This window comes from Rhincodon typus, chromosome 4, assembly GCF_021869965.1.
Source record: "Rhincodon typus isolate 14 chromosome 4, sRhiTyp1.1, whole genome shotgun sequence".
NCBI classification, from domain to species: Eukaryota; Metazoa; Chordata; class Chondrichthyes; order Orectolobiformes; family Rhincodontidae; genus Rhincodon; species Rhincodon typus.
The window spans coordinates 39,431,951-39,442,413 of NC_063335.1; positions in this window are offsets into that span (position 1 = coordinate 39,431,951).

A 10,463-nucleotide genomic window follows, 5' to 3' on the forward strand; every position below is an offset into this window, starting at 1 on the left:
TGGCCAGAAATCCGCAATGTGTAGGGAACAGAGATTTGGTCTCTGTCGCCTTCTGTGGTTAAGAATTCCATAAGATCACTACGTTTTCAGTGAAAAAAAAGTTTCCTCATCTCAATCCTAAATGGTCAAACCCAGATCCTGAGACTAGTCCCTTGATGCTAGAATCCCCAGCCAATGAAAACATTCTTCCTACATCTAGTCTCTACAGCCCTGTTAGAACTTTGCACATTTCAATCAGATATCCTCCTAAAATTTTAAACTATAGTGAATACAGGGCCACTTGAAGCAATCTCTCCTCATATGACAGTTATATAGTCCTTGGTATCACCCTACTGAACCACTATTTCACTCCCTCTATGGCAAATATATTCTTTGTTAGGTAGGAGAACAAAACTGCACATAATACGGCATATGTGGTCTCATCTTGGCCCTGTATAGCTGCACTGAGACATGTCTACTGCTAAACTCAAATCCTCTTGCAATGAAGGCGAAAGTACCATTTGCCTTCTCAATTTCTTGCTACACCTGCCTATCTGCTTATATTTACTGGCTTACAAGAACACACAGATCCCTTTATACATCTACGCTTCCTAATCCCACATCCATTCCTCACTGTCTACTTTTCACACTGAAGTGTATAACTTCACATTTTGATACTTACATTACTGAAAGCAACATCTCCCACAAGCTTTATTTCCACAAAGTTTACATTTATCACTACTTCATCTCCCTCTGAAGGTCTCTGGCTTCATAAATTGAGGCAGAGTGGAGATTTCACCATTCTTTCAGAAAGTATTCTCTACGAACTTATATTTTTGGAAGATCTTTGGCTTGAGGACTGTTCACCTTAATTCTGCTCTTTTATTGGTCCCGTGTGGTCTGTAAATATCTTTACACAGAAGGACCTTTGACATTGCTGGCTGGACAGGTATTTATTACCCATCCCTAGTTACCCTCAAGAAGGTGGTGGTGAGCTGTCTTCTTGAAATACTGCAATCCATCTGGTATATGTACACCCACAATGCTGTTAGGGAAGAGGCCTCCAGGAATTTGACCCAGCAACATAGAAGGAATGACAAAATTTTTCCAGGTCAGAATGGTCTGAGGCTTGAAGGGGAACTCAGTGGTGATATTTCCGTGCAACTGTTTCCCTTGTCCTTCTAGATGGTACTGGTCATGGATTTGGAAGGTGCTGTCAAAGGATCCATGGTGAACTTCTGCAGCACACCTTCTTGATAATTTCCATTGCTGCTATTGAGTATTGCTGGAGGGTGGAGCAAATGTTTGCGGATGTTGTGGACAGGCTCTGGGGAGTCAGGAGGTGATACAGTATTCCCTGCCTCAGAGCTGCCCTTGTAGCCACAGTATTTAAGTGGCTAGACCAGCAGAGAATATGCTCCCTGATTCCCACTGATTCCTATTGTGGCAGGGCTCCTTGATGGCACGCTCCGTCAAATGCAGTCTTGATGTCCAAGGCTGTCATTCTCACCTCACCTCTGGAATTCAGCTCCTTTGTTCATGTTTGAACCAATGCTGTAATGAGGTCTGGAGCTGAGTGGCCCTGACAGAACCCAAACTGAGCAGGATATTACTGAGCAGGTGCTGCTTGATAACACTGTTGATGACATCTTCCATCACTTTACAGATGATCAAGAGTAGACTGATGGGGCGGTAATCAGTTGAGTTGTATGTGTCATAGTTTTTGTCTACTGGACATATCTGGGCAATTTTCCACATTGTCAGGTTGATGCCTGTCTCATAGCTGCACAGGAAGAACTTGGCTAGGGGAGCCGCAAGTTCTGGAGCACAAGTCTTCAGGGCTATTGCCGGAATGTTGTCAGGGCCCATAGCCTTTGGACTATCCAGTGCCTCCAACTATTTCTTGATATCATGTGGAGTGAATCGAAGTGGCTGAAGACTGGTATCTGTGATGCTAGCTACAGCCAGAGATTGCCAAAACAGATCATCAACTCAGCACTGTGGCTGAAGATCATTGTGCATGCTTCAGCCTTATCTTTTGCACTAATGTGCTGGATCCCCCATCATTGAGGATGGGGATATTTGTTAAGGGTCAATGAACAACCACTTCTGTACCTTTTCAGGCCACCAGCACAATTACTTCTATTATCAGCAAGTGAGAACAGTGGCAGCAATTCCTATCAATAAAATGGAGCAGTTTACTTATCCAGTTGATAGGAGCTCCTCAATCTGCCTCAGTCTGGGGGTGATTGGGGATCTGGATGACATTTGGGGGTGGGGTGGAGGGGGTTTAGGGGTGGTGTGGTGTCTTTCAAAGCCGAAATCATCTCCAAACCCTCCTGGCCACCCTCCCTGTATGCCACAGCCTGTGATTTCGCCCCTCACTGAAATGTCATCTACCTTGTCCACTGTTCCTGAACTTCAGCGTTGTCTGTGCCACCAACATTCTCAGTCTCTGAGGCAGCACTGCCTCTAAAAGTGTCAACTTCTCTATATCCAGCAGCTTCAGTTGGGGTCATACATCATATGCCCAGGAAGTGACCTGAAAGTAGCCACTGTGGGCTTTCCCATTTGCAATGGTGGGAACCATCCCATGATTTATGGCACCTGCCACCACACCTAGATTAAAAAAAGGGGAAAATCCCAGACCAACAACTGAGTTCTCCATTCAGCCTTTTGAGCCAAACTCCCATTCAATTAAATCCTGGCACTGGAAGTAACGTAGTCACCAACAAAACGTAGTTGTTCTATTTTACAGAGTACATGTTGATACAACCATGTAAGTCAATGAGTCGAAGGTGGGAGTGAGGCTTGAAAGTCTTCAATTTGTGATTGAGCCAACAGCAAACATTCTCTTAAATGCAGCACTGCAGTGGGTTTTATCCAGTCATCCATTTTCTGGAAGAGATTTGTAGTGTCATTACATGCAGATTCTTTGTTTAAATAGTTTTAAGTAATATTCATATGTTATAAATATTGGGTGTAGTTTTAGAGCTGCAGAATCAAGTCGATTAAAAAGAATCAGAAGCTTTCTGTGAAGGGATTTCCAGGATCTGCAGTATTTTGCTTTAGTTAAGAGATTTGATTGGTCTTTGCTTTTGCTGGCTGTGTGTTGCTTGTTGGTTATTTTTTAGTGCATGGAAGAAATGTGTTTTTTCCTCCAAAAAAGAATGATAATGATTTTCAAATTTGGACATCTGAACTAATCACTATGTTCTTTTGGCCTGCAGGCATTTCCCACACTCTGTGGACATGTGCTAGCTGCAATTATGTGGATTTGTGGTAAACTTCTCATACTGTTTTTGAGATTCTACAACCACATTACTTGTAGCTATTTTCCAGTAAATGTGGGATGTGTTCGGGGCACAGTTTAGGGACAGTCCAGGGTAAGATTTAGAAAAATCTCCTGTTTTTACTAGATTTGAAGAGATGCAATTAAACTTAAATTGATGCAAAAATAACCACTGAGAGCTTTCTGAAGCTGAGGTGAAGAAATAGAATCAAAGCCTTCCAACTTCACTTAAGCCTGATCAAAAGGCAAATGTTCAATCGCCACATATCTTGAACACATTATATTTAAAAATAGACCTTATCAGGCTGAAAATCTCCAATACAGGCAACAGTGTCGCTGAAACTTTTTCTGAGTTTACTAAGATAGTTAATAGTGTAGAACATCAATATATTCATGAATGCACCTTGTGGATTATCAGACTTCTTCATAGTGGAATAAATCTAATAACTTGTACCAATGCCACAAACAAAGCTTTTATAGAAACAGATAATTTAGAACAGGTACAAAGCATTCAAAAGAAAATCATAATTAAAATACCTGAATTTGATTTTCTTCCTAACATGGCTGAAAAAAAACAGTCTCCTTGATTTTGTGCAACTGGAGGGATCTAGACTTTCATTTGAAATCTGGTGGCATGGCAGTTATGTGGGTGGAGATTTTCCTGGATAAGGATTTGTTGAAAAGACATATAAGAGTGAGGAGCCTTGGGTGTTATTCAGTTACTTGAGATCACTTATGCCCAACACACTCCAATATTTTAAGTCACATAATTTGCTTGTATGAGATTATGAGTGCAGTTAAGCCAAAGTGTAAAGTAAACTGTCTTTGAATGTTTGTGTATGAATTGTCTGAAATGAAGAGGAGGATGAAGGATCAGTCAAAAATCTTTGCCCATGATTACATTTCATGATTATCAGTTGTCAGCAAAAGAGCTTTATTTATTCATTTATTTGATTTATTTCTTGGCAAGATATTTGTACAGGAACTAAAAGTTACAATATGTGTACAAACTCTGTTGTTGGTGAGGCAAGGATGGCATACATGATATTTTGTTGAAAACCACCAGATCTCTAAATACCCCAGGTAGGAGGCAGATACATGAAGCACTGACTCAATAAGGAATCATTAAACACAGCAGATGTTGTGGAAGCTTGGCACTCCAGCACAGCACTGAGGGAGAACTGCATTGTTGGGCATACTGTTTGTCTAGTGATTTGTAGACGTCCTGCTTGTCCTCTCAGCAAGATATGAAAGATTCCACAGCTCTATTTGATGAAGAACCAGGAGATTCGCCCATCTTTTGATCAACTTTGCTCAAAACAGATCAAATTGCCATGATCAGATTGCTGATTTGGGAGCTTGTTGTGTGCAGATTAACAGCCTTATATCCTAAATTATAACAGTCCCTACCGTTCAAATGAACATGTGCGATAAAGCACTTTGCTGCATCCTAGGATTGGACAACACAATATATAATTACAACCAATTCTTTCTCTAACAACCTGAAAGCTGGCAAATGTAGATCTCATATTCAGAAAGAAATAAATCATACCTCACAACCACAGGAACATATATAAAGTAGATGCAAGTAGTCATTACGGAAAATAAGAGGAATGTACTATTTTGGAGGAGGTATCGTTTGCCTTACTAGCCTGAGATGATCCATTGATAATGTATCATTGCCGATTCCCCGAACAAACTGGTGAACGTGGGTTTCAGTGAGGCATAGGTGTGGATTACTAAATGATTAAAGGAGCCTGGGTTGAAATGCTGAAGGTAGCAGTTTGTGTTGAAACTATGGGGAACTGGAACCAGCTCTCAAAGAGAGTGATTTAAGAAGTTTACAAATCTAGAAGCAATCCTCAAGTAAGTGAGGAAGATGGGGAGGGAAGAAATTGTGACTGGGGAGGGATCAGTTTCCTGGTCGGTGGAGAGTTTAGTCCTTGCGGGCAGGAGAGCAGAGTGACCCATAACCAAACTAGAGGACCAGATCGAGGGAGACTCAATGGCTGGCCAATAGGGTTGGCAGGAAGGTACTGGGGGTAAGTGGGGTTGGAGGGTTAGTGGTAGAAGCTAGCCTGCCAGTTGGCTCCAAGTCTATTTATGAGATCAACATGCAACAAATGAAGTGCTGTGGTCTTTGAAAATTGAGCAAAGAAAGCACAAGATCTGAATTGAAGTCAATGATTCCTGCATCTGAGTATTCTTGCCAGCAGTCCTGATGCCAGGCCAACAACCTTGGCCAACATGGCAGATGGCTGTCAACCTAATATTTGAAAGTCACATGCCACTGCCTGGGGTTGTCTGGACTGGGGATTGAACCTATCACCTGCTCACTCAAAGGTGTTAATGCTCCAACTAAACAATCGTCTCTGCCCTATGAATTATTAAGCTATTAAAAAGCAGATTATCCCGTAAACTACACTAAGGTTAGGTAAAAGAAATTGAATTCAAAGAAAATGTTGCAACAAGCCATCATATAAATTTGGTCACTTTGCTTCAAGCAACGAATAACAGTTATTCACCCGCCACTTATCATTTTGATGGGAAACAGAAAGGATATCCATCTACTTTAAGGAAAAAAACACATAGTATAGAGTGTGCCAGTTCTGACAGGACATAAAATGGGCAGAAATTAGATATTCACTATTTCTGGTCACTTTGAACTCAAAATTTGATGGAAATTGCTCACCAACATTCCTTCATTACATACACATGTCCAAATGTTCTTATTCATGGAAAAAAGTCAAAATAGATTGGGCAGTTTTATGAAACAGATACAAATGAAGACATGATCTTATCCAAAGCAATCTTAAGTCTGATTGTTTACTAGAGATGTCCTATATCTCTGATTAAACGATTAAGAGGCAGACACACAAACTGGAAGGTTATTCCTCTGAGCAGAACTCACCGCTCACAGGAGGCTGGCAAACTCTAATGCAAAGAAACTAAACACAGTTAAAACCAGACATGACTACATTTCAAGTACAGGATTAAACAACAGAAATATCATTTTAGATTTAAATTTGGATTATCAAGGTATCAGAATTTATTTTGATTTAAAGACAAAAGGTCCAAATTACTGTCACTAATTGCCATCGTATGAGAGGTTACTTCTTAAAAAATTCAATTAAATTTGCTAAGTTTGCTATCAACTAACTACCTTCTGGTAGATTTTAGATGGAACATTGAAGTGCACCACACTCTAGTTAATGGATTTATCAAATACCTTATTTCATGCTCTCTGCTTTTGATTTATGAATTTTGATCTGGGAGACAAGGACCCTGTGAGTATTGATTGTGGGAGATGTCAGAGTAACAGAAGTTAATTTCACTGGTCCATTCGGAAGTCTCTGAATCTCTGACAGGGCTGTCTACTGAGAAAGGGCTGTCGTGAAACTGGAGTGACACCGGGCCGTCACAGCAGGGAGCCCTTCCCTCGCTGTCACTAAAGGAACATGATGTTATGACATGAAAAATCTTGTCGGGAAATTGTAGCATACGCTTTTCTCCTTTTCCTTTTGTGCAGCATTTTTTTTTGTTTTATGGGGAGCTGATTTTACATCTGATAGCAAGGTGTGGAGGAAGCTGGGGAGGATGTTTAGAGCAAAGTCCCTTTGAGAGCCGTTGTCTTTGATTTCAGAATGTCTGGCAGGATAATGGAATGTCATCCTGCTAGCTTTTCAGCTGATTGGAGAGAGTTTGCTAGCTATTGATTGCTTTTGTTTGCAAATGATCGCTATACAAGCTGGGTCATTACAATTTTAGATGAAATCGGCTCCATCGGTGAGAAAATAAATATAGGAGATTTCTTTTAATGGTTTAGGACAATTTTGTTTTGCATCTACTGTAGCAGTATTCAAGTACTAATTTCAAGGTAAATAATTTTACCTACAAGAATTTTCGCATTAGTTACTGACTGTGAGAGTGGCCATACAAACAAGGATAAGAATGTATTTTTTTATTTAAATCTGCCCACTTTCATGAACAAACTGAAAAGTGAATTATTCAGAAAACACTGTAAGGTGCTTAAGAATGGAATTGTGAATTGTATATCTTTATTGCTTAAATCATAACAGACCCAAATATCTGTAGCTACATTTCTTAAACCAACCAACTGCTTCCATACTAGATTCTACAGCTTCCAAGAGAGAAACTTATCAGTTACCAGTGAACTGCAATCTAATTCTCCTTTTTTCTTTGAAGCAAATAAGTTTTACTTAATATTTGAGAGGGGCTAAATACATTGATGCTCAAAGTCTTGCCAGAAATGAGATGATTGAATAATTCCTCATCAATCACTCCTGAAGACCACACTGCTGCAAGTGACTGCAATTCAGTTCATGCACACTTTCTAATAAGTAACTATATTCCACTCCCAGCTTTTTGCTTGCCTTTATGAGATCACAATGCTGTAATATTGGCCATGAATTCTGTCTGCTGTAGTTTGTAGGGACTCTTTCTAAATAGATTATGTTTGTTGTTTGGTTTAAAATAGACAACTATAGTCCTGGCCTGAAGTTTAGCAGTTCTGAGGAAGGGTCACCTGACTTGAAACGTTAACTCTGTTTCTTCCTTCACAGATGCTGCCAGACCTGCTGAACTTTTCCAGCAACTTTGTTTTTGTTCCTGAAGTTTAGCCTCCCTACAATGCATTAGCTGTCATAGTGGTGTAAATATCTTACTGTGTCTTTGGGTGGGAGAGTACTGTATGTTAATGATAAATGCCCTGGATTAGGTTCAGACCATTTATACTTTGAAAACAACTATGTAAAGAATGCAATTGTCAAATGCATTCCAGATACCTATATCATAATAATGCTTATGTAAATGCCACAAAGAGTGGTGTATTAAATCAAACACAGGGGCATTTTTCTTGGAATCATATAATTTAAAATGCTAGCTAAAATGTGACCTGTTGTGATTTGATGAAGGATCAAGGTATGATATTGGAATTCAAGTTTTAAAACTCCTATTTTTAATTTCTGATTATCCAATGTTTGACTTAGCAATGATAAACTGAAAGTGTTGGAAGTGTTCAGCAAGTTCATCAGCGATTTGTGGAGAAGGAAACAGAAATAACGTTTCAGTTCAGTGGGCATTCATGAAAATATTTCTCTCCTCCAATATTATTTGAACTGCTAAATGGTTCCAGCATTTTCCCTTTGTATTTCAGATTTTCAGAATCCACAATATTTTACTTTCGACTTTGGAAACTGACACAAATTGAGAGAGTCAAATAACCAAACTCAGCTTTTCCTGAGTTCTGAGGAAGTGTTGCCAGACCTGAAACGTTAACTCTGGTGTTTCTCTTCACAGATGCTGCCAGATCTGCTGAGCTTTTCCAGTAACTTCTGTTTTTGTTCAGCTTTTCCTTGTTCACTGATAGTCATGAGGGCAGGAATACACTTGGAAGACTGAGATTAAGGCTGAACTGTCATCCTTGGGCACAAAGATAAGTACTCATGGCTTCCTTTCCTTGCCTCTAACACAAACATCCAAATCATATACAAGCCACTTCATTGAATTGAATCTTAAAGATATTCCATTACAACTGTGCATCAGGTACTCATAAGCCATTTTCTTTAATAAGCCAAAAGGCATATGTTTTGTAGAAATATTCATGAGGAAATGCTATTATTTGGTGATTAATATTCATACTGATACATTTTTCTCTCAAATGCTCCCATCCTTGCCAAAAACAAGTGTTAATGAGAACTGTGGTAACTTTTTGAGAAATCACATAGTTCCAGATGTAAGAATTAAGTAATGCCCTCAAGGGTACAATCTAAGATGATCAGACTAACTCTTAATCTTCCAAAGGAAAAAAAAGTACTTGTAGATGATATACAAGTAAACAGCATTGAGTAGTTCACACATGTGCATTAACATTTTTTCTCCTTCCTTTCCCATGAATTATCAATTATCAATGATGAAAGCATTGCTTCTGGCCATGCATGAAATGGAGAAATTTTCAGTTACTCATACACTGCCTGCTACATGTTTATTTGAGAGTATTAGGTCAATTTATATGTTTAACTTCCTGAACCAACAAAACTAACTTCCATTTTACTGAAGCTTATTTCCCTAATATTTATATAAGCAAATGTGAACTAATTCTTCGAGTCTGATCTCGTTGTCTACATATTGTGTAGAGATAATGTCGAAGGAATTCTTCTAAGATCTTCCTCCTTTCTTGTTCAAATTGCTCAGTGACTCCAACACAGTTTCGCCTTACAGATTTCAGTAGCCTACTTGTCTGCACCCTTCTGATTCCTATATCCTTCACTTCCAAAGATCTACCACTGGTGACTTCTTATAGCTCCCACATTTCCGTCCTTTGGAATTTTGTTCCTAATTCCATTTGCCTTGCCTCTTACAATTACCAATTCTGTTCAGACATGTCATTAAACAATGTCTTGCCTCCAACTACCCATCTCCTCATATACCTGGCATTGATCACTTGTCATGCCCTCATGTTGTACCACTTGCTACATCAATTGGTAAGTGGGCAGACTCTGTACCTGGTTGGAAATTCTTGACTGTCTGTTAAACTGCCTGTTGTCTCTCAATCTGTCAAAACCTTATATAATTAATGAATTGATGTGCCAAGACAAAATGAAACAAACTCAATTCTTGCAAATGTTTCTATGCTTTGTTTTTCTCGAGTTACTCACAACAGTGTCAAGATGGTCAATTTTTAATTCCCGGTGATTCTAAGACAGTTCAGGAGGGTTGACAACCATATGACATTTCTTATGACTCTTTAAAACAGTTTTAAATGAGCATTTACCACATCCCCCTCCAATGTCTGATTTGCTTCTTCTTCCAACTCCTTCCTTTTTCTCTGTGCTATAATTGCCTCAACTAAAATAAACACATTTCCAGAGGAAGAAAAAGGCTCTTGCAATTGATATAGTTATGATGGATTTCATGTTGAAATAAACCCTAGTGTCCCTCCACCCTAAATAGTGCTTGAGTGTATATGATAAAATCCTCTCTTCCTTTAATATAGGCTGAAAGTATTTCAGGTTGATGATCCCTTGTCATAACTAGGATAAACCCCAATGACGTAAAATTTAGATAACAAGGTGTAGAGCTGGATGAACACAGCAGGCCAAACAGCATCAGAGGAGCAGGAAGGCTGACGTTTTGGGCCTAGACCCTTCTTCAGAAATGGGGGAGGGGAAGG